This window comes from Leucopleurus acutus (genome assembly GCF_964270905.1).
Source record: "Leucopleurus acutus genome assembly, chromosome: 4".
Classification (NCBI taxonomy): domain Eukaryota; kingdom Metazoa; phylum Chordata; class Mammalia; order Artiodactyla; family Delphinidae; genus Leucopleurus; species Leucopleurus acutus.
The window spans coordinates 132,803,220-132,829,646 of record NC_139146.1 but is presented as its reverse complement, the minus strand read 5'-3'; the positions used below and the strand labels follow the sequence as shown (position 1 = coordinate 132,829,646).

Here is a 26,427-nt window from a genome sequence, read left to right as displayed (position 1 = left end):
AGTTTTCACAACTGTCCCAATAATGTCCTTTTGAAAACAGTCCAATTTTCTATTACCATTGAAAGAAATAACTGGCACGAGTGGCAAGATCAAATATCACAGCATGTGTAGTATTAGTAATTATCATTTGGGGCTACTAGGCTGCACTGGGAAAGGTCATCTATAGATTTAAAAAAATGAACAGTTCTACGTCTTTTTATGGCTTTTCCCCCCATCCAGAATCCAAACAAGGATTAGTTGTCATGTCTTTTTTTTTTTAATTGCTTTATTGAAATAAAATTCACACGTTGGACAATTTGACCACAAAGTGTACAATTCGATGGGCTTTAGTATATCCACAGAGCTGGGCAACCATCACCACAAACTAATTTTAGAACATTTTTGTCACCCCCAAAAGAAACCCCATAACCTTTAGCTATCACTCCACCCCCACCCCAGCCTTTCCAATTCCCCCAAACAAAGGCAACCACCATTCTCCTTTCTCTCTCTATAGGTTTGCCTATTAGGGATATTTTGTATAAATGGAAGCTTACAACTTGCGGTCTTTGGTGTCTGGCTTCTTTCACTTAGCATAGCGTTTTCAGATTTCATCCATGTAGCATGTGTCAGTACTTCATTCCTTTTTATGACTGAATAATGTTCCAGTGTATGGATATAGCACATTCTATTTATCAAAGGAGGGTTTGAGCAGAGGAGTGATCTGATGGGAGTGGCATTTAACAAGGCTCACTCCAACTGCTGTTGTGAGGAGCAGAGAATGAATAACTATATCAGAAGTTGATTTTTTGGGAAAATAAGATGAGGCCCAAGCATTGACCTGTAAGTGCTCAAATATTTAATGAAGAAATTAGCAGAAATATTCTGACCTATATATAAATAGTATTTTATGTGTTTTGGGGGACTTGTTGCATTTCCTTAGAATAATTAAACATGGAATGCAGAAACTAAAAAATAGTTAATAAATAAGAATTTTAAATGGAATGTGCACGTGTAAAATTACATGAAAAATTGGAGAGTACCATTAATTGGATTTTTAAAAAATTATTGCTGGTAATGGTTCTTTTGGTACATGTGAAATTTATTCCTCAGAATAATTATTCGCCTCTAAACATAACTCAACATTATGGTAATTATCCAAGATTTCATGCCGGCTTCCAGAGAGCTGGCCAAGAGAAAAATGAAATCTTATAAAAAAATATTTTCAATGTCTACGCAGATCAGGTATCTGGGAGCTAGTTCGGTTTTATTTTGGGAAGTTGGTGTCATCTAAAAGATTGTAGAAACTGGATCAAAAAAATTTAAAGTTCTATTGTGGCATCTGTCATTATTTGGAGCAGCGAGGTAACCAACTGGAATCATTAGATCCCGGATTGGCATAAAACACACATATTGATTCAGGGTTTGTTACAAGCACATGCAATAGTTACTAGGTTATCCTTTTTGGGTACGTGCAACTTCTGGGGCTTGCAAATCATTGAGGAGTAAGCGAGGGGCAATGAAACTAGACATAAAAAGGCGAGGCTCGAAAGGTAATTGTCAAAACGCACTCCACGTTTATAGAACGGTTGGGTGGGCCCGGTGGACTTGTTCTAGGAACATTTCAAAAAAATAAACATTGAACGCGGAACTTCACCGGCAGGCAAGGTACCGAGACCGCTCCCCCGGGACTAAAGGAGGCAGGGGCTGTGGTGTTTTCTCCTTGGAACCAGCAGGGCGTGGGGCTGGAGGCGCGGGAGGCGGCGCGGGCCCAGCGCTCGCGCCGGTGGGGCCGGGAATTTGGAGAGGATCCCTGGTCGCGCAGCCGCGGCGGGAGCGGCGGCGCGCCCAAGTGCGCGTGAGAGCGAGCTAGAGAGCAGGCGGGCGGGCGAGTGCGCCGGGTATTGGCAGCTGAGGAGTGGAGGCTGGGCGGCTCCGACTCCCTGACGCCAGCGCGACCAGATCAATCCAGGCTCCGGGAGCGAGCGAGCGAGCGAGTGTGCGAGCGGGCGGGCGGGCGGGAGGAGGAAGGAGAGGCCGAGCCGCTGAGCCCGGGCCGAGGCGCGGGGAGGGACCCTGCGAGCGCAGCGCCCGGCCGGCCGGACCGGGGCCGCGGGGGACCCCGCTCGCCCGGTCAACTCGTGCGCCCGCGTGGACAGGCGCGCAGCCAACCCGGTAAAACGAAACAGACCCGAACCCAACTTTCCCCTCCGTTGCGTCCTCGCCCTCCCCTCGGCGCTCCGGGCTTCCCAGCGCCGCCGCCGCTGCCGCCGCGGGCTGGGGCGGGCGCGGCCCGGCCGGGTGGCCACGATCGCGCGCGGGGCCGGCGGCGCGGGCTGCGGCGGGGAGGGGGCTCTTCCCCGCGTGGGGCGGACCGGGGATTCTCCCCCCCCATGATGGCGCCTCCCGGCCGCTCGGAGGAGCAAGCCTGCCACCTCCTCCTCTCCTAGCGCCTGGCCAGCCGGGCAAGGCTCGGGCCCGTGTGCCCCCCGCGTCTTTGTTGGCCCTGCGGTGGGGAAGCCGCGTTCCTCGGTCCCCGGCCCTGCCTGCGGCCGGCCCTCCGCGGCCACCCTCCCCCTCCGCCCGCTGCCCGTTTCCCTTTCCCTTCCTGCAGCCGAGCCTGGGCCGTCGGCGCGGCCCGCGGGCCCATTGTGTCCCGCGCCGGCCCGGGCGACCCCTGCGGGAGTCGGAGGGCGGTCGCCGGCGCTGCCCTCTCCGCGGAGCGGGGCTGTTGTAAAGGGGACACCCGGTGCCCTGGGTCCTTCTGCGTCCGGGGCGGGCTCCTTCCTGTGCCCCCTACCAGCGTCTTGGGGGTCGAGGTCAAGGAAAGTTCGTACTGAAATTCCCTCTCATTTATTCAAAGGTTTGGCGGCGGCGGCGCGCGTATTTTTTTGTTTTTTCTCTTCCGCCTACACCCCCCGGAGTCTCCGAGTGTCGTCTCATTCCTTTCCCTTTCCCGGATTCGATTGCCTCACTGCATGTGTATTTGTGAGTTCGCTGTGCAGCAACTGTTCATTTACTCTGCGCCCGGTCTTTGTTAGTGTTTCTCGGGGTTGTTTCTGCAGGAAGGGGGGGGGGTGTTGGGTGTGAGAGAGACAGACGTGGGCTTGTTTTTCTAGTTGCTTAATAAATATGAAGGCTTCCAGGGAGAGCGTTTGCCTGATGTACTTTGGGAAGGGAGGGGGAACAAATGCCTGCCGGATCTTACAACTACCGTAGCTGCGGCTTTTGTTTATTTTGCGGCGCGGACGATGTTTCAGTGCACTTGCAAGGTCCCCGGCCGGGCGCTTCCCTTCTGAAAATCGAGGCGCGTCTCCGAACCCTCTCCCGAGAAAACATCGTTGTCGTGAGTGCTGTGACAGCCGGCCTCTTGCTTTCCCCTGAGGTTCTCTTGCTGAAATTTCAGAGTAGGTGGAATGATACAGAAGTTGCCTGATCTCTGTGTGTGCTTCCTCTTACTGAAACTCCTAGCAGGCAGCTCAATCGCAAAATGCCTTTATTTCAGAACGTTTCTCGCTTTCATTACCTGCCGTGGATAACATGCCTGCATTCAGTAGCACAAGGAGAAAACTGTTCTCTGCCCGTGTTGATGTTTCATCTCGTTTCTCATTACCTCTTGACGCTTTACTGGAGGTAGCTGAGCTGTATTGGAACCACGATTTAAAAAGAATCAGGGCAGAATCAATGTGCACTGCCCCGGATTTTCAATTAGTATAAATATTTTGCATCAGTGTTAATTCTGATGGAGGTGCCAGGCCTAAATATGCTGTAACTGATTTAAGTGTTTGTCCTCCCCTCTCTCTCCCTCTTTCCCATTTGCAGTTATTTGATATTTCTGTGCAGGTGGTGTACATTTGTGTAATATTGCAGTTCTTAGGAAACTGTAACCAGGGTAGTGGGAGATGATTTTCTAGAGGTGGGCGATGTCAGAGCCTCTGGAGGATCCAGGCAGGATCAGGTTTCTTCTGAGGGTAGGGATTTGTCCTTGATTTAGTTTTGACCCCTCCAAGCATAGGTATGTAACCAAATACATTTTTCCTTTTTGCAGTATCCTTTGGTTTTATACCCTTGAAGAGCTGATGACCTTTGCATTTTAGAGAAACGACAGTTTTTAGGCAATTTAAAATATGAACTTCTTACACCTCTTGGAATTTAATTTTTTTTCCTACTAAGTTCATTAAAGCATTAAGAGGAAGTAAGTCTCATTTTTCCAAATACATTTATTAGTTGAAAACTAAATTGCAGTTTGTAATTTTGATTTCTAGTAAGTCTGGGTTTAGTAACTTGGCTAGAGTGGAAAAAGAATAAACTTGAGTGTAATGAGATGAGTATATTTAAGCTGCAGTCGCCTACATAATCAGGGCCAAGTTGTGTGTGTATAAAAGATCTCATTTGTGTAGTCTTACAAGGCTAATGGAAGCATCATTGAGGCTTTATAAATAATGTAAGTTGTGTATAATGTAGAGTCTCCAGAGATGGCAGAGAAAGCATCATTCCCAGCCTTTTCAACCTGCTGGAGATCTTAAACTGATTTACAGCACTGAACTGGTGCAAAATGATACATCAGGATGACATGGGGTCAGCCTGTAAAAGTCTATGATGTCAGCCTATTAGTTCAGTCATCATAATTAAACCATATTACAGGGGCAGCTAAGCAGGAGTCTGGCGTTATCCTTCAGATATGGGTGGTACATGGATTTTGTTTATAGTGGAAAGGCCAAACTGGCAAGGAATGCTAGTGTTTCTGAAAAGGGGAAAGGCTTACAGAACTCTGAATTTCTGACAAAATTGAAGCTAAATTAAGGCATGTTCAGTCTGCATTGTCTAAGTAGCTTTCCATTTGGTAGTGGAGAAACAGATGCTTTGAGGGTGCCGATAAGGACCCTCAAAGCAGCTCTGATCCATGCACTGAATCATGCTTCATGTGAGCTTGAATTTAACTTGGCCTTAGGGACCTTATAAAATATCAGAGGACCACATATTTCACATCTCTGATCCTTTTATTAACACTGAGTTGCACTGTATTGATGCAAATGCTGATAACGTTATTTCTTTAAGCATAGTTACCAGGTCTCCACTGGAAACAGAGATATTTGAATTGAACATATAAACAATTCAGGAAAAGAAGATTCTTAGTTTTTGCTTAAATTTCTGGCAATCCTTATTCAATTTATGGGTCATCTAGGGCTGTGCCGTCTAATTAGGTAGCCATAATCATGTGTGGTTATTTAAGTTGAAATTAATTAAAATTAAATGAAAATGAAATTCATCTCAGTAGCACTAGCCACAGTTCACGTGTTCAGTAGCTAATGTGGCTAGTGGCTACCACCTTGGAGAATGTATACATAGAACATTCCCATCATCACAGAAGGTTCTATTGGACAGTGCTGCTCTAGACCTTTCGCCTCTGCTCATCCACACTTTCTACTCACCTTTCAGCTGCTTCTCTACTTGGTACCTCTGTGAATGAGTTTGTGAGGTCGAAGGGAGAAAGAAATATGTCAATTAATTTTGCTGCTTCCTAGTTGCTCTTGTTAAAAGAGTTTGGAAGTGACAGTTGAAGCTACTGCATAAAACAAGGTTGACTTTTGTGTCAATCATATTTATCATTGGTGTCATGGCTTCTAATTTGATTTAGAGCTTTGGGTAGGAGAAATAATTGTAGCTGATTTTTTTTCTGTGTTCTGTCTTTAATACTCATATCTCATTTAAGCATCAAAAGTTCCCTAAGTACTGTCGTTGTCACCTTTTTACAGGTAAGGAAACTGAGTTCTGAGTGATTCATTGTCTTGCCTCAGGCTACGTAACTAGTGATTATATTCTTAGCCATGAAGTGAACAAGGCAAGCTCACTCTAGAGCCTCACTTTTCTAAAAAATTAATTAATTAATTTTTGGCTGTGTTGGGTCTTCGTTGCTGCGCTCGGGCTTTCTCTAGTTGCGGCGAGCAGGGGCTACTCTTCATTGCAGTGCGCGGGCTTCTCATTGCGGTGGCTTCTCTTGTTGCGGAGCACGGGCTCTAGGCGCACGGGCTTCAGTAGTCCCGGTGCATGGGCTCAGTAGTTGTGGCTCGTGGGCTCTAGAGCGCAGGCTCAGTAGTTGTGGTGCAGAGGCTTAGTTGCTCTGCGGCATGTGGGATCTTCTCAGACCTGGGCTCGAACCCGTGTTCCCTGCATTGGCAGGCGGATTCTTAACCACTGCACCACCAGGGAAGTCCCCTCACTTTTATACATATATATATATATATATATCTAGAATACCTGAATAATCATTGTTCTGCTGGGCTTTATTATTCTGGTATAGATATGACTTTGCTTTTATTTTTTAGTCTTTTAGACAACTTTGCCTTCTATTGTGCTTTTCTGGGCCATCTTCTGTTGTCTTCCTTTAAGTGCTTAAGAAAGGAAACATAATGTTAACACCTCTCTAAGCAGAACGTAATTGGAAGACTAAATCTGACATAAAAGTAATGCATTTCAAAGCCAAATTGGTTTTATCTCTGCTTTTCTGGATAATTCCTGTCACTTTCCCTTTGCTTTTTTCTTGTATTATCACAAGCTGATGGTACTAAAAAAGAAAGTTCTAGTAGTTCAGTTTATCTCATTAAAATTCGTCTTCTTTAGCTGGTAAACACTGCACTTTGAGATGCAAATAGTTCATTGCAAATTCCTTGGAATTTATTTTTTTACATTTATGTCTATTTTTGTATAGTCTTACAGTTCAGTCAGTTTTATTTTTTTTTTTTTCGTCAGGGCTATTTAAGAATTTGATGAAACCCTGGATCCCCTATCACGCTCCCATCCTCCAATCCAAAAATGCTTATATGCCCTGAAGCTTGTGTGTGCACAGAAGTACCCAAATTTCAGGTGAAGGACATCCATGGGACTGCCTTGCCAAGTGTGTTCATAAACACTGATTTGTAATTTCCTTTACAAAGAATAGAGATATTGAGTGTTAAAAGCTACTTTGATGTTCCTATCAAGTTGAGCAATCCGAGGCCCAGGGAAGATAGCGGACTTGCCTGAAGTCACCCATCCAGTGATTGGAGGAGGGAAAGCCTGCACCTGGATCACTGTCATTGTCAAGTTCCCATTTGTTTGTTCTTTCCTTCCTCACTCGCTGTGCTCCTGGGCCTTTGGTCGGAGCATATCCAGTGTTAATTGGGGAGGGGAGGAAAGGAGAATTTTTTGGCATGATGTTAACTTTTTGTACCCAACATTATTTGAGCTGAGTATGAATCAAGTCTGACAACCTCAGATGTTTTTTACAGATTAAAATTGATTTTTTTTTTTTTAATTTTAGAGATGGAAAAGAAACGACTTATGCCTGATTTAGTCAATGGGACCTTACTAGAAAATGGTAGATCCGAGATTCTACGAAGTTCAGATTAAATCAGGCAAGTCTGCTGTACAAATCTCCTCGTTTGGCTCTCAAAAACAAATCATATTCCTAACCAAAAGTCAGAGATTGGGGTATTTAGGGAAGGAGTTAGGAGGTACTAGGGAGAGAATTGGAAAGGTCTAAGGAGAAAAGGGATAATTTAAATATAAAAATTTAGAAATGAAATATAAAGTTATAAAATGACATTGAGGCTGATGAAGTGTTCTGTGTAATTGTACTTCTGTATGTGGTTTTTCTTTTCTTTTTTAAAAGCTTACTATTACCGGTTTATTATGAAAGGATATAACTCAGGAACAGCCAGATGGAAGAGATGCACAGGGCAAGGTATGGGGGAAGGGCGCCATGAGCTCCATGCCCTCTCCAGGCGCCCCACCCGCATAGCACCTTGATGTGTTCACCAGCCTGGAGGCTCTGGTCTTAATTTTTGGTACCAAGATTAGCAGGAAGTGCTTTGGTAACAAATAGAGGCATCTCCATTTTGCCTCGAATTGAAATCTCTTGACTCTTTATCCCCCTTTTCTGCTATTACGTCGTATTGGAACTATTTAGGCTAATCTGGTGACCTGTCATCTGATTTGCTGCAAAAATACCTGAAGTATTTTTAATACTGCTGGAGTTACTGCCTTAAAAAAAAAAAAAAAAAACAAAACTAAGTTGCATGAATGTACTTACTTAAAATCTAAGTCAAAATCTTCACTATGGTGTTCATTATTAAAATAATGTCAGTTTTAGAGATGTACTACTAGTCCTAGGCAAAAAAGTAACATTTACAGCTATTGCTGGCTGATTTGCAGAAATGAGCGGGCCCTGTAGAACATTCATTTGCATAAGGAAAGCTGTCTTTCAGATGGGAAAAGCCCATCTTTCAAAAACAGTTCAACTCCAATGACTGCATCGGGCTTTTAGGCTGATACTGGGAACTGCAGTATTTGAGCAGTTTAATCTAACATCTTTGTGATTTTTTAAAAATTAATTTATTATTTTATTTTTGGCTGCGTTGGGTCTTCGTTGCTGCGCGCGGGTTTCTCTAGCTGTGGCAAGCGGGGACTCCTCTTCGTTGTGGTGCGCGGTCTTCTCATTGCGGTGGCTTCTCGTTGCAGAGCACGGGCTCTAGGGCTCACGGGCTTCAGTAGTTGTGGTGCAAGGGCTCAGTAGTTGTGGCTTGCGGGCTCCAGAGCGCAGGCTCAGTAGTTGTGGCACACGGGCTTAGTTGCTCCGCAGCATGTGGGATCTTCCTGGACGAGGGCTCGAACCCGTGTCCCCTGCATTGGCAGGTGGATTCTTAACCACTGCGCCACCAGGGAAGCCCCCTGTGATTTTTTAATAAGCTAAAATCAGAACTTTAGAGAACATTCCCTCTTGAAGATAAAGCATCAAACTCTCTAAGGTTTGAGGGAATCCATACCTGGCAGTTCTCCCAAATCTCTCTGCTTGGTTCCTAGCGTTCACATAGGAGCCTTATATAGAACCCAGGTCTATGGTTGGTGGATTGATTTCTTAACTAATTTTCTTGAGACAAGCCTGGATTTCAAGGAACACATACAACATACACAGCAGTTACTTATGCATCTATATGCTTTTGAGCTCACGGTGAAAATAAATATTCACTATGTCATGTTTGCGAAAAGGAGGATAGAGGGGTCTAGCTTTTGATTCAAAAATATATTTATACGTGTAATTTTTTAATGCTTTATTTGTAGTTTCCCCTTAATTTTAGGGCAGCTGTACTATATTTTTTCCTACAATTCCAGATAGTTAGGGTATAGTTACTCAAACTATTCATTCATTTTCCTCTCCGTGTCTATCTTTTGTGGTTTCTTTGCGGTGTGCTTATGCAAAGTGGAAGTATTTCAGACCTTTATAGTTTTTTTCTTTCAGTTTCGAATACCACAAGAAGAAAAGGGAACTCATTATCTTTCAAGTATTATAATTAGGCATTAAATTAAGTCATTAGTTAGCTAAATGCAAGATCTTTTGTTTAGATTGAAGGAAAACATGTCTTTTTAATGGAGGAGAGGGGTATTAAATATCTCCTTATTTGATAATTTTGATGCAGTGTGGTAATGAGCATATGCTTCACTTAGTGAATCTGTTAGTTCAGAGTGGCTCAGTAATTAGTGAGGAGACCCACAAAAATGAAGAATTAAATGCAACATCACAAGAGTTGCTGCAGGGTAATATCGGGGTAAGTTGTACAGACGGTTCACATGAGGCCCACTGTGATGTGGAAGGATGTGTGGGTTTGCACTGGGAGAAGGAAGAGACATTTGGGCAGAGTAGCGGCGTGGAAGACTCAAGGTAAGAGGAGCAGCGCTGTCCGATAGAACTCTGCAGTGATGGAAATGCGCTGTATCTGTGCTGTCCAGCACTATAGCCACTAGCCGCGAGTGGCTGTTGTGCATTTAAAATGTGGCTAGTGCAACTGAGCACTGCATTTTAAATTTTCATTAATTTATGTTTAAATAGCCACCTGTTTAACGATGAGCTATCACGTTGGACAGCACAGATCTTGGAGGCCAGTCTGCAGCTCTGACTGACCACAGAGGGTATTCCTGATGCGGTCCCGTGTGGTGAGCTGGGAGAGGTGTTTGGAAAGGTTAAGTTGAGGATGAGGGTTTGAGGACCTCAGCGTGCCAGAATAAGGAAGCACTGGGAAGTCACAGAAGGTGTTTGAACTTGCAGTTTGGGTTGGAGAGGAGGGTAGAGTCCATATGCCAGGAGATTGATAAGAAAGCGCTTTGAGTTCTCTCTCTCTGATGGGGTGGGTTTTGTGAGTGAAAAGACACCTGGTGGTTATTTGGCTATAGAGTAATGGGAAAGAGGGGTGTCAGATTATCCTTAAGTTTCCAACCTGAGTGGCTGGAAAATTAATAAAGCCTTTACTTAAGAATAGAGAAGAACTGGTTCTGGAAGGAATAAAAATTGTGTGAATGATAAATTAGAATTGACAAGTTGAATTTAAGGTGGGGTATCTAAGTATTCTACAGGCAAGTTGGAGATACATAACTAAGCTAAAGCCTAGGGGAGGGCTCGGAGCTTTACGTAGATGCCAAGTAGTGATCTGTTGGGAATGATGGTGGAACGTCCGGGAATGGATGGGTATTTGGAGAGGATCATGTACAGAGAAACAGAGAGCTGGTGGGTTGAATCTTCCATTGATGCCCACAATTAGGAAGTGGTAGAAAGGAGAGGCATGTTTGAAGTAGACAAAAGAAGGAACTGAAAGAAAGGTGTGGGGTCAGAGGAGAAGTTAAACCAGGAAGCCAAGGGAAGAGAGATTCCAGAGGAAGGTTCAAAGGGGGACATGTATGGTTCAGGGTGAAGGAGAGAAGGTCAGGGTAATCAAGTGAATGCAGCTGAGGTGAAGAGACTGAGTATATTGAGAAATAAGAAACAGAGTCTTCTATGCCCTCGAGTGACTTATGTTTCAAAATTGATGAGACGACTTCTTATTTGAAGGTTGAGGGAAAGAAGTTAATGGACAGAGAGCAATCAGAGATGAGATGATGGAGGTAGTGATCTGGAGCGCAGGTGACAAAGTATTAGTCATGGTAAGGAGGGAGATTGTCTGAGAAGGAAGCAGGGTGGGGTCCGAGAGAGGAAAGCGGATGGCACAGAGCTCATGTCAGCTTGCGCTGGTTTTCCCAGTAGTGTGGGAGGCAAGTCAGTCCCTTCATTGGGATGGTGAGCCGGGAGAATCAGAAAATGGTGCTGGAAGTTTAAGAATAATGGAGAAGGTTTGGAAGAACCATTGTAGGTGATGTGCCAGGAAATCTGTGGCGAATTCAGAGTCTGAGCAGTCGGAGGAAGCCTGGGGTGAGGTTTGACGTGGCTGTAGAGTAGACTAGTAATTGCTGCTTTTTAGTGTAACTTGGTGCCTGAAAGTAAGATTGGAGAGGAATGTTGGCAGAGATGATTCTGGCTGAGGGATAGAAAATAGGCTAAGAAATGAGGTTCTAGAGTCAGGTTGCCTGGGTTTAAGTCCCAGCCCCCAACACTGACTTGCTTTTTTATAACTTTGGGAAAGCTGCCATTAACTTTTTTTTTCTAATTTTTTTAAATTGAACTATAGTTGATTTACAATGTTGTGACCATTAACTTTTTGAACCTCACTTTCCTCATCTGAAAAATAGAGATAATAGTATCAGCCTCAGGATTGATAGAAAGATGAGATGAGTTATCCTTCCATATTTCATCTAAGATGCTGTTAATCATAAGATGTTATTTCATGTACTACTGAGGAAAAAACCATCATTTAGGCACAGCATACCCCTGACTGTAAATTTCCTGGTTAGGAGAGGGTACATCTTGCAGTCAGTGAAGTACAGGATACATAAGGGACTTAGCCTAGGACCTGGCACATAATTAGCATTTGGAAAATGTTAGCTATTTAATATTTGTAAGAGTCAATGTGATTGTAGAGTCTAGAATGTTAATGAGAGCAATATCGAATCCAACCTAGATAAGGGGTTACAGGTTATAAGGAGTGTAATGGATTAAATGAACTGAGAAGGGTTAAGCAATGGGAATCCTGATAATGAAATTGTGGAATATCAAGTTTGGGAATTTGTAGATGGAGCGTTTCCCTGACAATGCCAGCTAAAGTTTTTTAAGAAAAGTATAGTAATTGAACTAAGAGAAGAATGCCCTTTATTGATTTTAAAAAGCTATTTAAAGTTGCCCAGAGCTTTTAAAAGTAAGTATTGTGAATTTATCTATGGATTTTTCTTACACTATTCATTAGTGTTAAAAAATTTTTTTTTCGTTAGAGAATACACACTCAGTGAAGAAAGATTCCGGCGTGGATTCTGGTCATAGTGTCAGAAGGCAAGGGGGAGATGGATTCTCGATTATCACTGATTGAGTGAATTGTCATTTTCAAGAGATGGGGGTATGGGGGCGGGGGTAGTACTAATAGCTGTTTGTAGAGCTCTTTTGTTTTTGTTTTTTTGTTTTGGCCACGCTGTGTGGCATGCGGGATCTTAGTTCCCCCACCAGGGATCGAACCCGTGCCCCCTCCGTTGGGAGTGTGGAGTCTTAACCACTGGACCACCAGGGAAGTCCCTGTAGAGCTCTTTTAAACATGGCTCAGAAAGCAGAAACCATAAAGGAAAAATTTATAGATTTGACAACATTTATGTGACCAAACACACACTCTTGAATGACCACGCACAAAAATACAACCGTTCAAATTTGCAGCAAGTTACTCTTCTTGTAAAAAACTTTTAAAATAATAGGAAATTCCACCCCTACAGAAAAATTGGTACATGGACCTGGAGAGTATCATACTAGGTGAAGTCAGGCAGACAAAGACAAGTATCATAGGATATCACTTATAGGCGGAATCTAAAAACATGATACAATGAACTTATTTACAGAAGACTCACAGACGTAGAAAACAAATTTATGGTCACCAAGGGGGAAAGCGGGGGAGGGATGAATTTGGGATTAACAGATACACACTACTCTATGTAAAATAGATAAACTACAAGGATCTACTGTATAGCACAGGGAACTATACTTAATATCTTGGAATAACCTATAATGGAAAAGAATCTGAAAAAGAATGTGTGTGTGTGTGTACATACACCTGAAACGTAAATCAAGTATGCTTCAATTAAAAAAAAATAAATGAAATTCTGGGCTCCTAAAAAAATTGGTAAAGGACAGGAACAATTCACAAATGAATGAAATGCAAACTACTAATAGACATGAACTGTTCTGCCGTGTCCTGGATGAGACTCTTCACTGGAATGGGGACGATGTCTTCTCTTTTACTTTATTGTATCATTCTTTGTGGACCAGGAAGGATCAGTCTGGGGAAACTGGGCTTTTCTCACTGAAGGAAAGGAAGCCAAAATTTCCCTAAGAGAAGCTGGGGTCACAATGAATGTAAGCTGGAGTTATAAGAGACAGGCCATCTCCATCCCATTTCCTTGATGTTGCCCCACTACCCTCATGACATTGGGCTAGGAGTCTCCTCATTGGAATGTGAGGTGTTCCCAGTGCTTTAGGGGCTCTCAGTTCTATGCAGGTTCTCAACCAGCTGGCATGATGGGTGAACTTTTTTTTTTTTTTTTTTGCCGTACGCGGGCCTCTCACTGCCGTGGCCTCTCCCGCCGCGGAGCACAGGCTCCGGACGCGCAGGCTCAGCGGCCATGACTCACGGGCCCAGCCGCTCCGCGGCATGTGGGATCCTCCCGGACCGGGGCACGAACCCGCGTCCCCTGCACCAGCAGGCGGACTCCCAACCTATCAGTGAACTTTTAAGGATACCAGTGCTCCATAGAGCACATCGAAATGGGCCTCTTGCTCTCCCACCTGAGTTGCAGTATTAGATTTGATTTGTAGTGGCATTTTCTTATTCATATGAGACACAGTGATGGCCTTAGAACATGGTTTTTCTTATTGAGCTAGACTGGTTCATAAGGTATTGAAATAAGAAGTTCTCCCACATAGTAAAACCTCTTATAAAGTGAAGAAAATTTGAAGTTAGGCATTAGCATTTGATTTCCCAGATTGTCTCTTGAGGGTAATAGTTAATGTCATGGGCGTAAGAAAGGCTTCTCATGTGCTGTCCGTAAGGTGGTTATTGGTAGGGTCCTTACCTAACCGAAGTACGCTCAGTCTTACCTCAGCCTTGAGTTTTTACCTGGCCACTCGACAGAAGAGGATTCATCAGCATCCTCTGACCCACCATCTCCTCTCTCTTAAGTGATCTGCAAATATTTCAGAGTTGGGGGAAAAAAAAGGCTTTTGAATTTCACCCACAGGCTTACCACGAATTTCAGCCACAGGGCAGTTACCCACGCCTCTTCTTTCGTTAAGTCCTTTCAGAGGACGGTGCCTGGGAGTAGGGGGCCGGAACTGGTATGCATTGGTCAGAGCCATCCTTCAAACTCTTTAAGCCAAGTTGGGGAGGGAGGGTGAATGCCGGCAACACGAGTCTTAATTTTATCAAAAAGGGTCCTTAATTTTATGGGTAGCTTTGTGTGGAAGGGAGTGGTAATGCTACAGTGAGTGTTGCTTTAGGAATTACACCTTTAGCCCTGTGACAGCTCAGCACAGCTGCCTGTACATAGCTTGCCATCCCATCTGTTATGGCTTCCTGTTTTGCTTTGTGTCCGTTGCTGGCTTTGCAGTCTGCATAATTAATAACAACCTATTTATTTTCCCAGTGTTCGTGTTTGTGTGCTCAGGACTTCTATTCAGTTTGTTCAAGCTCGAGAGAACGAGAGAACGTTTGATTGGTTTCAAATGGCCTTCTGTTAAACTGTGAGCAAAATTAATTTGATTACCCTTGAAATGATTGGCATCCAAGCTGTATTTATAGCATTTATTTGCATGGAAACACTGAAGAGTTCTGTCTTGTCATAATGTGCAGGCTGAGATGTTGATCTGTATTCCAGGAAAGCCTCCATTAAAAGCGGTGCATCCTCACTGAGCAGTTCTGCTTTTTGTTGAGCCAATATTAATCAATTCAGCAAATGTTTCATGCATCCAGTGCTGGGCTCTGTTTCGGGGAGGGAGAGAGAAACATCTAAGTCAGTTTTTGCTGTGCAGAAGCAATCTTACTGGTAAGAGGAGACTACGATTATATGAAAAGCTAAATAACAAGCCATCGTTATTCATGTTATAGCGTCTTATTTTGAGTGTATTTCTTCAGTAATTGGGATAGCCTTTCAGAATCAAGGGATTAGGAAAGAAATCTAATGTAGTTGGTAGAGCTCCTGCACTGTGCCCACCTCCAGCTTAGTGGATTCTTTCAGCAAGTTTTTGAGCATCTCTACCTATATTTCTGTTCATAGTGTCTCTTATAGAGCTTGATAAAGTTGGGATAAGGGGTCATAAATGTAGGCTTTGCACTGAGATTGTAACTTTGAGGAAAAATGCAAATGTGCTTGTCTAATGCAGCTTCTGTTTTAATAGCGTTTATTACAGTTATGTTATTCATTCTTTAGACTGAGTTCCTTGAGGGTATGTGGACAGTATCTTTACGGTCTTGATGTTAGCACAGTGGTTCTCACTTTGCACATCAGAATCCTGTGAATGACAACCACCGCAGAAATGCCAGGGCCCGCCCCTGGGGGGGCTCTGATTCCAGGGTTTCGGTTGGGGAGCTTTTAAAGAAGCACCACAGGTGAGTCTAATGTACAATAGCATTGAGAACTGTCGGCTTGACACATGGTAGTGATGAGTGAATTTTTTCATTTTGATGTGTTTAAAAACATGTCGGGAAATAGGACGTGTGGTATGCTGTAGGTCTGTTGTGAACATGAACTATGTCTTTGATCTCCAGCAGCACTTGGTGCCGGGTGATACCTGTTCTAGGTGCTCCAGACGACCCAGGTAGTTCTGAGGGTTAACTTTTGCTCCCCCTTTTTTAATTTGAGGAGAGAAGAGATAGAAAGAAAGGATATGTGTGTTTGAGAGCTTTCGCTTTTCCCTTCTTGAAGGAATCGGCAATTCCTTGTGTCCTAGAGTCTAGAAGTAGAGCTAATAAATAAAGCTGTTGCGGCCTGGGGCACCAAGAGCACAAAGAGAAAAGGAGAGAAGAGTGTTAGCGGAGGTTATCCGGCAGAGTCCGGAGGAGTGTTTGGGTGTCACAGCTGGGGGCAGGGCAGGGCTGTTTCCGCCAGCAAGGATGCTGCCAAATGTCCTGTAATGCCGAGGTTGAGAAACCCTGGAATAGGGGATAAGGAAGGGGCCTGGAAGGCGGATAGGATACTGAAGTGGTCGTGTCACAGATGGCTGTTCCTGCCACACCCGCATGCTGCTTGCTGTGTTAGCCCCTCTCCCAAATCCTCTAGAGTCAAGAGCACTGTTTTTTGCCCTTATCTGTAGATAGGATTGTGACTGCCAGCTGTGTATGAGCCGTTAAAAATGAACATTTTAATATTTTACCTATAATAAAATATGATACTTGAAGGAGTCCTTCAGTTATTTTCCATCTGTACATTTGCTTGAACGGGACAGTATTAATTCACATGCAAAAAAATAAGCCAGTAATTTTTGTTCTGTTTTGCTTACGTTTTCAGTAAAGGATACTAAGAACGAGCAGTAAAACGGGGAAAAAAACATTACAAAAATAAACCCAGTAAAGCAATCAATCAATCCACCTCTGAGAGAACCAGAATAAAAGGAAAATTTCCAATCTTAACAAAGGCTATCTACTAACATCTTACTTTTTAAACTGCTGTTTCTTAACAGCATCATTTATAAAGGAGGAGTTGGAGGCAGCGCCAGCGTCTCCCTTTTAGGAATGGATAAGAAAATACAGTCTATACGTCTTTCTTTTTTTAAACCACTACACAGTAAGTGGGAAAAATAAACTAGATTTAAAAAAAAGAACAGTCAGTGGGAATGTAAAGAAAATGAATTTCTTAAAAGGAGTTTAATTTTAATATTCCACAGCCTCATCGTAAGAAAAGAGTATTAAGAGTTGAACACATACGTGGGCTGTTGGTGTGAGGTAATGGTGCCAGTTTCCTTGTGTCTTTGTTCAGTTATCGCTTACAACTACTTATCCCTATTCTAGGCTGTTCAGATGAAAATGAATTTAATTTTGTCATCGCTGCCCTGATAAAACTCTTGGTTTTTTCATGTTCTAGGAAAGTGGCAAGATGCCAAGAAGGAAAGCAACAACGAAAACAAAAATAAGTTGGGGAGAGAAGGAACCAGGGGGATTAAAGTAAAACCATAAGCACATCCTTGCTTGTCAGTCCCTCTAGTTTATGCATGAGACAAAGGAGGAGGTTATTCAGGAGAAGCAGGGTGGTGAGGGGTTGCCTTGGCAAGCCCTTAACCTTTCTGCACCACGGTTTCATCATCTCTAAAATAGTCTCTACATCACAGGACCCCATAAGGATTAAAGAGAGTGAATAGGTATGAAGTGTTCAGCACAGTGTTTGGTGTTTCACTGTGGTGGTGATGGTGATGATGACGACGATATGAGAATGATCTTTTATTCCCTCTGAATACTTGAGCTGTGTTGGAAACTGACAGAGACCATGGATACACTCTTGTGTGATGTCTCCCACAGAGCCACCTGCGTGACAGCCCTCTCTCCCTTTGAAGTGGGTGGTGATGAAGCTGAGAGCTTATGGAGTCCTCAAACTGGGGTGTTTCAGACGTTCTGTAAAGACTGTTGCCAATAGAATGAATTTCCAGAGGAGGATAGAGTGATTTATGTGACGAAATATGTTTTTTAGTTTTTATAACATAATAAAACCATCATAGTTAAGTCTGTCATCCACGTATAGATTTTCCACAGCAATATTTGAATCTTGAGCAGGCATTTCTTTAGAAGTTACTATGTTCTCAGAGTATATAACAGTTTTATGGTTAGTGTAAGCAACATGTGGTAAGGAATTAAAAGCGTTCTTTGATAAAAGCATAATACATATTCGAAAAGCAATGGTTACGTTTTATTAAGGCTGCTTTGGATTATCCATTCCGTGCTTCATCCCCACTCATGCAAGTGGTTGATAGTCAGCTGGACTCGTTTGGATTTCCACATCAGGGCAGGCAACACAAAGCCCCAGATGCACAGGAGATGTAGTTGTGGTAAAGAAATGGCACAGGTTTTTGGCCTCTGTCCCTTAGATAAACAGCCTGAACACGTCCTGTGACTCTATCACGATCAACCTGATAATATGGTTCTTCAACCCCCCGCCCCCCATAACGGTGAGCAGGGTGATGCTGGGAACTGTTTCATACCCATTTTCTTCCTACTGCACCTTTGTGTTGGGGATAAGCACTTAAAGTACTGTTCAGTTAAATAGTGAATTGGTGGAGACTAACGCCTCTTAGTAGTTGAACGTACAAAGGAGGAGAACTTGTGTTCTGAAGCCTTCTAAGGGCACTCTGTTTATTAGGTTTTTCCATCTCGATTGGTCAGTAACTCACTGAGGGGAGGTTAATGGATAGAAACTGGACTGAACAAGTGATCTGAGGCAGAAGAGACCTAGATCGGTGGTGCTGGTCTCACCTAATTCTCTAGGTGACGCTTGCTTGTATCCACAGCATGGTTTCCCTAACCAGTGAAAGACGGAGCATCTGCTGCTTTTCGCTCTCAGTTGGAGGGAGCTCTCACTGTTCTGGAAGAGGGTTGCTGCCCTTTGTTCAAATTCTCCTCTGAGGTGGCCAAGCGAATGTAAGTCCAGCTTCGTTTTTGGCAGATTGAGAACAGGATGTCATTGATCATGGAGGAGAGTGAAATCTGGCTGATCTCAATGTTTGTTTCGGTGGTTATGTAAACTTTGATTTTGAGAAGTCATTTTATTCTTCCAGATAACAGATTTACATACTGGAAAAGGGACAGGACCAAATTGCTCTTGAGATATTTGAGTAATACAAAACATTTCTTTGGTAAGAAATTCATGCCCTGAAAAATTGGAAGGAGATTTGAATTGTTAATGGAAAGGGGACTAGGAACTAGAACGGAGAGGAAACTGAATTTTTTGTTATAGTATGCCATTTTGTAAAATTGAATTTTTTGATCATGTGGCTGAATTGTATAATAAAAAAGTACATTCCCACCCATATCATATTCACCCAGAATTAGGTCATATGTCCCAACCCCACACATTGGAATACATTTCTCTGAAAATCCTAGTTCAGTGATAATTCCACTCTGGGCAGAGACACTTTCTGTTATTTTTTCCTTCGTAAAACGATAAATCTTGTCACCTGTTGGTCATAATACTGTCTCCTGGAGCCGTGTAGAATAAACCTCTTACCTACTTTCAGTTTTTATTTGTTTTTATTGTTAGAGTCTTAAAATTGAAAACCGTAATTGGTTGTAAATAAAAATGGTCTGCTTTCCTGAACTCCCCTCCTGCCAGCTCACTCCTAAAGGCAACCACTTGTTCAGATTTGTTTATTTCCTTCCAGGCTTTTAAAGGTGTGCATATATTATACACGTGCAGGTTTCATTTCTATTTGTGTTTTTAAAATGGGATTGTACTATGTGTATGGTTCTCTAGCTTTTTTTAACTGAACAATTACCGTACGGTTTTCTTTCCATGTTAGACATGAAAGGCTGTCCTCCCCCCCGCCTTTTTTTTGACAGTTACATCATTGTCGGATGTACTATAATTTATTTAATCGTTCCATTATTGTTAGATACCTGGGTTATGTGGAACATGGATGATCTTGAACACAGATCAAACGCATCTGAGGATACTGCTTCCCTTGTAGCTGTTTCTGCGGCTGTTTTCTCTCATCACCCTCATACCACCGGGCCTGCTGGAGGTAGGGGCCTCCTAATTGTCTCCTCCAGACCATTCTCCCACCATCCTCCATGAGAACACCCACCTTTGACCATCCTGTCAGGTTATACCACACTTCCCCTCCTTGTTACTCACTCACTGCCTCACTCCCCACCCTCCACCCTAATTCCTACAGGATTTCAGTGTCTTTATTCCCTTCCTGCTGCTCCTATGATCATTCTCGGTCTACTTCTCCAGTGACCTTTGACCCCAGCTCAGGTACTCAGTCTCATAGGCCCATAATACGGGATTTTGCACTTCTAAAAATTAAACAGATTTCACCAACTTAATGGTTAATTATTTTCCTCATTTACTTAAGCAATAAAGTGTTATTTGTTCATAGCTTACCTTCAGAATACGCAGTAGCTGGGATCTGACCACTTCTACTGGGCTGATCCAAACCTTTATCATCTTTTTTTTTTTTTGCGGTACGCGGGCCTCTCACTGCTGTGGCCTCTCCTGTTGTGGAGCGCAGGCTCTGGATGCGCAGGCTCAGCGGCCATGGCTCACGGGCCCAGCCGCTCCGCGGCATGTGGGAGCTTCCTGGACCGGGGCACGAACCCGCGTCCCCTGCATCGGCAGGCGGACTCTCAACCAGTGCGCCACCAGGGAAGCCCCTAAACCTTTATCATCTTGAGCTGTAACAATTGCCATAGCTTTGTAGCTGGTCTCTTTCCTCCTTCCCACTACTATCACTCCTCCTCCTTCCATGCCTTCAGACAGTTCTCAGCCCAGCCATACCATAGTCAGCCTGTTAAGCTAGAAGTCAGATCACGTTGGCATCTCTGCTCCCAGCTCGCAGCGGTTCTCGTCTCAGTTCAGAGGGAAAGCTACAGAATCCTTGTGGCGTTCCTGTCTGTCTGCTTCGACCTCCCCTCCCCTCGCTCTCTCCATCCCAGTCACATTGGACTCCTTGCTGCCCCTGGAACATTTCAGGCATATTCTTGCCTCTTGGCCTCTGCCGTTGCTCCCCCTCTGCTTACGACGTGCTTCCCTAGATATCCACGTGGCTCCGTCCCTCACCTTTTCAGGCTTCTGTTGGAATATCACCTTCTCAGTGAGGCCTTCCCTGACCACAAGAATGTAGGTCCCATGAAGGCATGATCGTTTTGAAAAAGAGAAAAAGCTGTTTCTGTCTCTTGTTCAGCCCTGTGTCCCAGTGCTTAGAATAGTGACTGGCATGTTGTGGGTGTTTGTCGAATGAGTCGAATGACTGTAGTGGTTATCAGCCTTTCTTTTTATCGTTTTCTTTCCTTTTTTGGACAAAGTTAGAACTTCACTGGACAGACAAAAGCTAGGACACAAACTTTGTTTTTTTTGTATAAACAAAATATTAGAATTAGCTTATTGTGAACCAGCTCTGTAAATATGTTACATTTTCCAGCATGTTATAATTTTCAAATCAACTTTACGTATCCCTATTTAAGGCTGATGCCAGCCCAGCGGGGGGTAGGTGGTGGAATCAAAATTTCATGGAAGAGCAAATTGAGGCTCAGAGAGGTGTTTTGTTCAGAGAGCAGCTGCGAAGTGGAAAGCTGCTCTTCAGACCTATCTTCTTTCATTCCAAGTGAAGGGCTCCTGCTCTCTCATTCAGAAGCATCTCAAAATGACAGAAACATGGTGGGGGTCTTATTTGAAAGCCTGGAGACTGCCCTGATTGCTTACTCTAGATTTCGCCTGCCTTTTGTTTCCATTTGGAAAGCACATAAAATAAATGGTTCACTTTAAAATTCCTGACAATGACAGAGCAACAAGTTTTATTTCTCTCACCTGTGGAGGAAGTGGCCTCCACCCAGTTTTACTGAATTAGGAGGGAAGTGATTTTTTCAAGTGATAAAAAGAAAGAAAATTCCATGCTCTTCCCAGAGGAGGAGTTCAACAATTGGGAGAATGGCGTGAGACCATATGTTGGTTTGTAAAAGGATATAACTTGTAAAGATGTTTCCTTTGATGCCTGTGATGAATATGGATGTGTTTCCCTTCTAGAGGGTCCTGATTAAATTATTCAATTAAGCCCGGAGCTGGAGGATCTAAATATAGGGAGAGGGTTCAGGCTGTCCTGCCTTGTGGGTGTCAGCTCACCCCTACAGATGTGCGTGTTTGTTGTCATAAATAACACCTGCCAGATGAGTGGAGAAGGAGAAATGTTCCAAAAAATGAAATACAGCAGAGTATTTTTCTTTTTTAAATAAAAGGGACAGTTTTTTTCCGCCCTTCGGCCTATTCCATTTTCATTTGTGAATTTGGCATTTGAATTACTGATTTTCTTTTTTTTTTTCTTAACCTGATTCATAGACTTTAGTATCTGTTCTGGTTTCAAGTGTAAATCTACCACTTACTAGAATATGATCTTGAAACAGTTACTTAACCTCTGATCCTTAGGTTTATTACTAAAACTGAGAGAATGCTATACATCTTGAAAGATTGCTATAAGAAGTCAATACGATCGTGTTTGTAAAAACGACCAGTATAATCCTTGCATAAGGTAATAGCTCAATTAAAATAATTTCATTTGTTAACGTTTGAATCATTCCTCACTGGTCGCTTATGGGAATTTACTGCATTTAGCATGCTTTGCAATCAGTAAAATTGCTATACTACGATAACAATGACTCAAAATGAGTTTTTTCTAAGAGACGACTGTATACTTTTTCCACTCATAGTCTGTACAGTTGAGCTTGCAAATGTCCCTGCTCTGCAGTTCCCAGTGTTTGAGGAGTAAGCACTTGCAAGCCAAATAAGTCTATACAATTTTTGAGTTGAGGTGACTGCAGATGAGATTTATCAGAGTGAGGCCTTTAGGACCTGGATATCTTGAAAGGCTACCACGTGCTGAAGGACAGCTTTCCATTACTCTATAAGGGAAGCTCTGTGACTAAGAAAAATTGACCAGGTGCCGTCAGCAGCCAGAATTTGTCAGGATGGAAGGACTTGTGTATGCAGAGCAGAACCAGAAAGAGTTCTTGTCTTGAAGAATTTTCTAACACAACGAACATATATTAAATAGCATACTTGGTGCAACTAAACGCATAAACTACGGCCCTGTCTTTAGAGACGCCTCTAAGTGCGACATCCCTAAACTCCTTGCTTCATTGTCATCAAGGGGATGCTGCTTTTGGTCGAAATGTCACCACTCACGATGAACTTCCAACTGGTAGGTGGTGAGCTCTTCTTTTTGATTCCTAAGATTCCTACTCACTTAACACTGTTGAGAGACCACATCACGGCAGCCCTTGCCAGCATGTCCCTCAGGTCACACCTGAGAGACTGGTAGACTGGCTGTTAGTGCCTGTGTTTTAAAGGCACCGGTACCTGCGTGACTTCATTATGAAAAATAGCTTTCAAGAGCTGGTCCACTCTTCCACCTTCACCCCCTAGTTTCTCCAGACTTGGAAAATTAACCTTGAAAACAATTTTTTAATGAAAAAGAGGCAAACTAGCTATTCTGTGTCATCAAACTGACATTTGGAAAGTTGGGAAATGTTTGGAAGTAACCGAAACAAGGCTTTATAGTAAGAGGCTCAGGACAGTGAAGTCTGCCTTCTGAATGTTTGTGACGGCAGGACTTTGCTGTAAGACCAGCAGAATTCTGCAATTGCCAGTGGATCTTTCTTTTTTTGTAAAAAGTATTATTTAAAAAATGTTTTCTAATTTTTTTAGTCTTTTTTCAAATTCCTTTCCCATTTAGATTATTACAGAATATTGAGCACAGTTCCCTCTGCAATACAGTTAGGTCCTTGTAGGTTATCCATTTTAAACACTGCAGTGTGTACATGTCAATCCCAGACTCCCAATCTGTCCCTACCCGCCAGTGGATCTTCGTATCGCTTTCTTGTGTAGGGACTTGGTTTAAATATATTTTCTTTTTCTGAGGATTCAATCAGAGTAGAGTTCCTGTTAGCCCAACTTCTCAGCAAAGAAGTAGGTAGTTTAAAAAGCGCTTTCAAGTCTAAAAGAAATGGTGAGAGGTTTTATTCATCCTCACTTTCTTCTTGTTCTAGGATTTTTTTTTTTCCCCTTTATTTTGGTTAGTGGTGAGCTTTATTTAGCTACATTTGACCCGTTTGAAATTGAGAAATGTTGAGTGAAGGTCCAGGACTAACTGCTAGTTTAAAACAGGAAAAGGAAATGCAGAGGGACTTCACCTGTTTTCTCCTTCAAGACAAGTATCCCAAAGCCAAATGAGTTCCTAATTGCAGTAACCGGGGAATAGAAACATTTGAACAGGTTATTTGTTGAAACGACGTCACAGAATCACAGACCATCGTTGCTTTGGGATATTTTCTGAGACTGAAATAGCTGGAGAAAACCCATCTCCGTTTTTATTTTCATTGTGATGGCATTATACTTGTGTAGCAAATTTTAACTCGTTTTTTCCCCTGTTTCCCCTGGTATGTTAACTTTCTGACACTTCTTGATGTTTTAATTTAGCTAAGCATCTCGGGGGAGGCAAGAGTTCTCATCAGGCCTTGAATCCTATCTGAAATCGGATGTTAGGCTAGATGACACATACCTTTCCACAGAACTAATTAATATTGCCGCCAGTCACTTTATACAACACACCTCTGATGTACTTTACACCTCCATGGCATTCTGGTGAGGTATTTGGTGAAATAATTTAGATACAACTACCGAACTACAGAAATCATATAGTTTGCTTGTGATTTCTCTAAAGCCGCACAGTAGCTCTTCTTTAGGAGCTAGTCTTACTTTTTCTGTTTCTTCACAAGATCATCTGTTTAAGAAGAGCTAGTGGTATAAGTCAGGAAATATGCCTACAGTTTATTTAGTCACTTGGAAATACTTGTTTCCCCCGCAAAATGGATCAGGCATTTTTTTACAGAAAGATAATTTTTGTAAAGTTTTCGTTTTTCTTAAGTAACACATCCAACAGTTACACAGTTCCAAAGCGAAGTTAATCAATACCCCTGCGTTTAGTTCCTTGATTCTTTTGATCTTTATGCCTTGATGTTTTACCATTAGAGTTGAGACAGTAATGAACCAAAGAACAAGAAGTCGGGGGTGGGGGAGAGTTGCTTGCTTCATTGATGGTAGACCATTTATCTCCTTTTTTTTTAAGGTACTAGCAGGGAGTCTTTGATGTTTTTCCCCCCAGTCACTTTTTTGGAGCCTGTATTTCATGCTGATTTTATTGAATCATTTCATTATTCCCTCAGTATTTAAAGGAATCAGTCGTTTTGTCTAGTTCACTGAATTGCGTGCCAGTGCAGGAACTGTAACAGCACTGGTCTGAAGCTGTAGAGGGCGACTGGCCATTGTCTGTCTCCTCTCCTCCTCCTTCTGTTAAAGGTACTTGGTTTGTAGCACTTGGCAACTCCCCCCTCCCGCCTTTTTATTGTGCTTCAGATACAAATTAGAATAATTTCCTTTTAAAACTTTCAGTGGGAATCTGGGATCTGAGGCATGGCAGAGAGTGTATTTTGTTGATATTCACACAGTTGGATAATTACATGTTTCTTTGCTAGATGAAGATGAAGAAAATGCCGTTGTTGTGCAATTGGCTAATGAGGTTTTCTTTCAGTATAGAGCGAGTCTCACAGCAGTTAAAGGTATTTTACAACTTCTTCCTTTTTTCCTTTTAACATTAAGGAATACCACATAAGCTAAAGAATTCAAGAGCCATGTTGAAAGGAGCATTGTAAGTATTCTTCTCATTTGGTTCCGGCATTGCTAATAGAAATCTTTCCCGTGGGCGAGACTCCATAGGGAAAGGGCCTGACTTTAGAACCCTGTTTTAAACTGCATTTTTTTTTTCTTTTTTTTTTTTTTGGGTACGCGGGCATCTCACTGTTGTGGCCTCTCCCGCTGCGGAGCACAGGCTCCGGATGCGCAGGTTCAGCGGCCACGGCTCACGGGCCCAGCCGCTCCGCGGTATGTGGGATCTTCCGGGAACGGGGCATGAACCCGTGTCCCCTGCATCGGCAGGCGGACTCTCAACCACTGCGCCACCAGGGAAGCCCTAAACTGCATTTTTATTACTTCCCAAATCGGGTCACACTGTAAATGCAACCTGATTTATAAGTAGACTTTGTATGTGTCTTGAGTTAATGAATTGAGGTTTTGTTTTTTTGTGTGTAATTTGCAAATATTTGTGTATAGAGGCTTTTAAAAATTTTCAAAGTAACAGTTTTTTATTAAAGAATGTTTGAAAAGTTTTAACAAGTAGGGGAGAGAGAGAGATTATTACCCTTCCAGACCCGGCCACCGTTACATGCTTTGGTATATTTACATAGTTGTTCATGTTATGTATACCGTTATTTTGGTATATTTACATAGTTGTTCATGCTGTATATACCATTTTACATTCTGCTTAAGGTGTTTTCCCAGTTATTTTTATGAACGTAATTTTTTAAGGGTTACATAATATCCCGTTGAGTGGATTATACTACATCTTACTTATTTTCCAACTTTTAGATACTTCTTTTTTTCCTTATAATAAAGAATGCTCTAATGAAAATCATTATGCAAAAACTTTTTTACCTTTCCAGTGCAGAGTGTTTCCTTAGAGTAAATTTCTAGAAGTGAAGTTGCCGGAACAAAGATCTCCCTATTTTTTAAGGCTTCAAGGGGGTTCTTTACCAGATGAATGCTTTTGCTTCTCTGTCATTTTGAAATGTTTGTATTTGGAGAAGAGGGAAGGAAATCTCTGTTTGCTGACTCATGTTTTTATTTTGCACTTTAAACTGATAACGCCACTTAGCTTTTGACATAAACTAAAGCAGGAAGTACCAAAAGGGGCAGAAAAAGAATGAGTTGCCT

At 42.7% G+C, this 26,427-nt stretch overlaps 1 protein-coding gene across 3 annotated transcripts in view; it reads left to right on the top strand.

Annotated features, from left to right (window-relative positions):
* Nucleotides 1-1,955: 1,955 nt before the first annotated feature.
* The window catches only part of SMAD1 (SMAD family member 1), a 77,018-nt gene continuing 52,546 nt past the window's right edge, over nt 1,956-26,427 (top strand). For 2 of the 3 annotated variants that reach the window (XM_082838766.1, XM_082838764.1), the window contains exon 1: nt 1,990-2,151. The gene's annotated coding sequence lies outside the window, so the exon portion shown is untranslated. The other variant, XM_082838765.1, reaches the window with a different exon arrangement.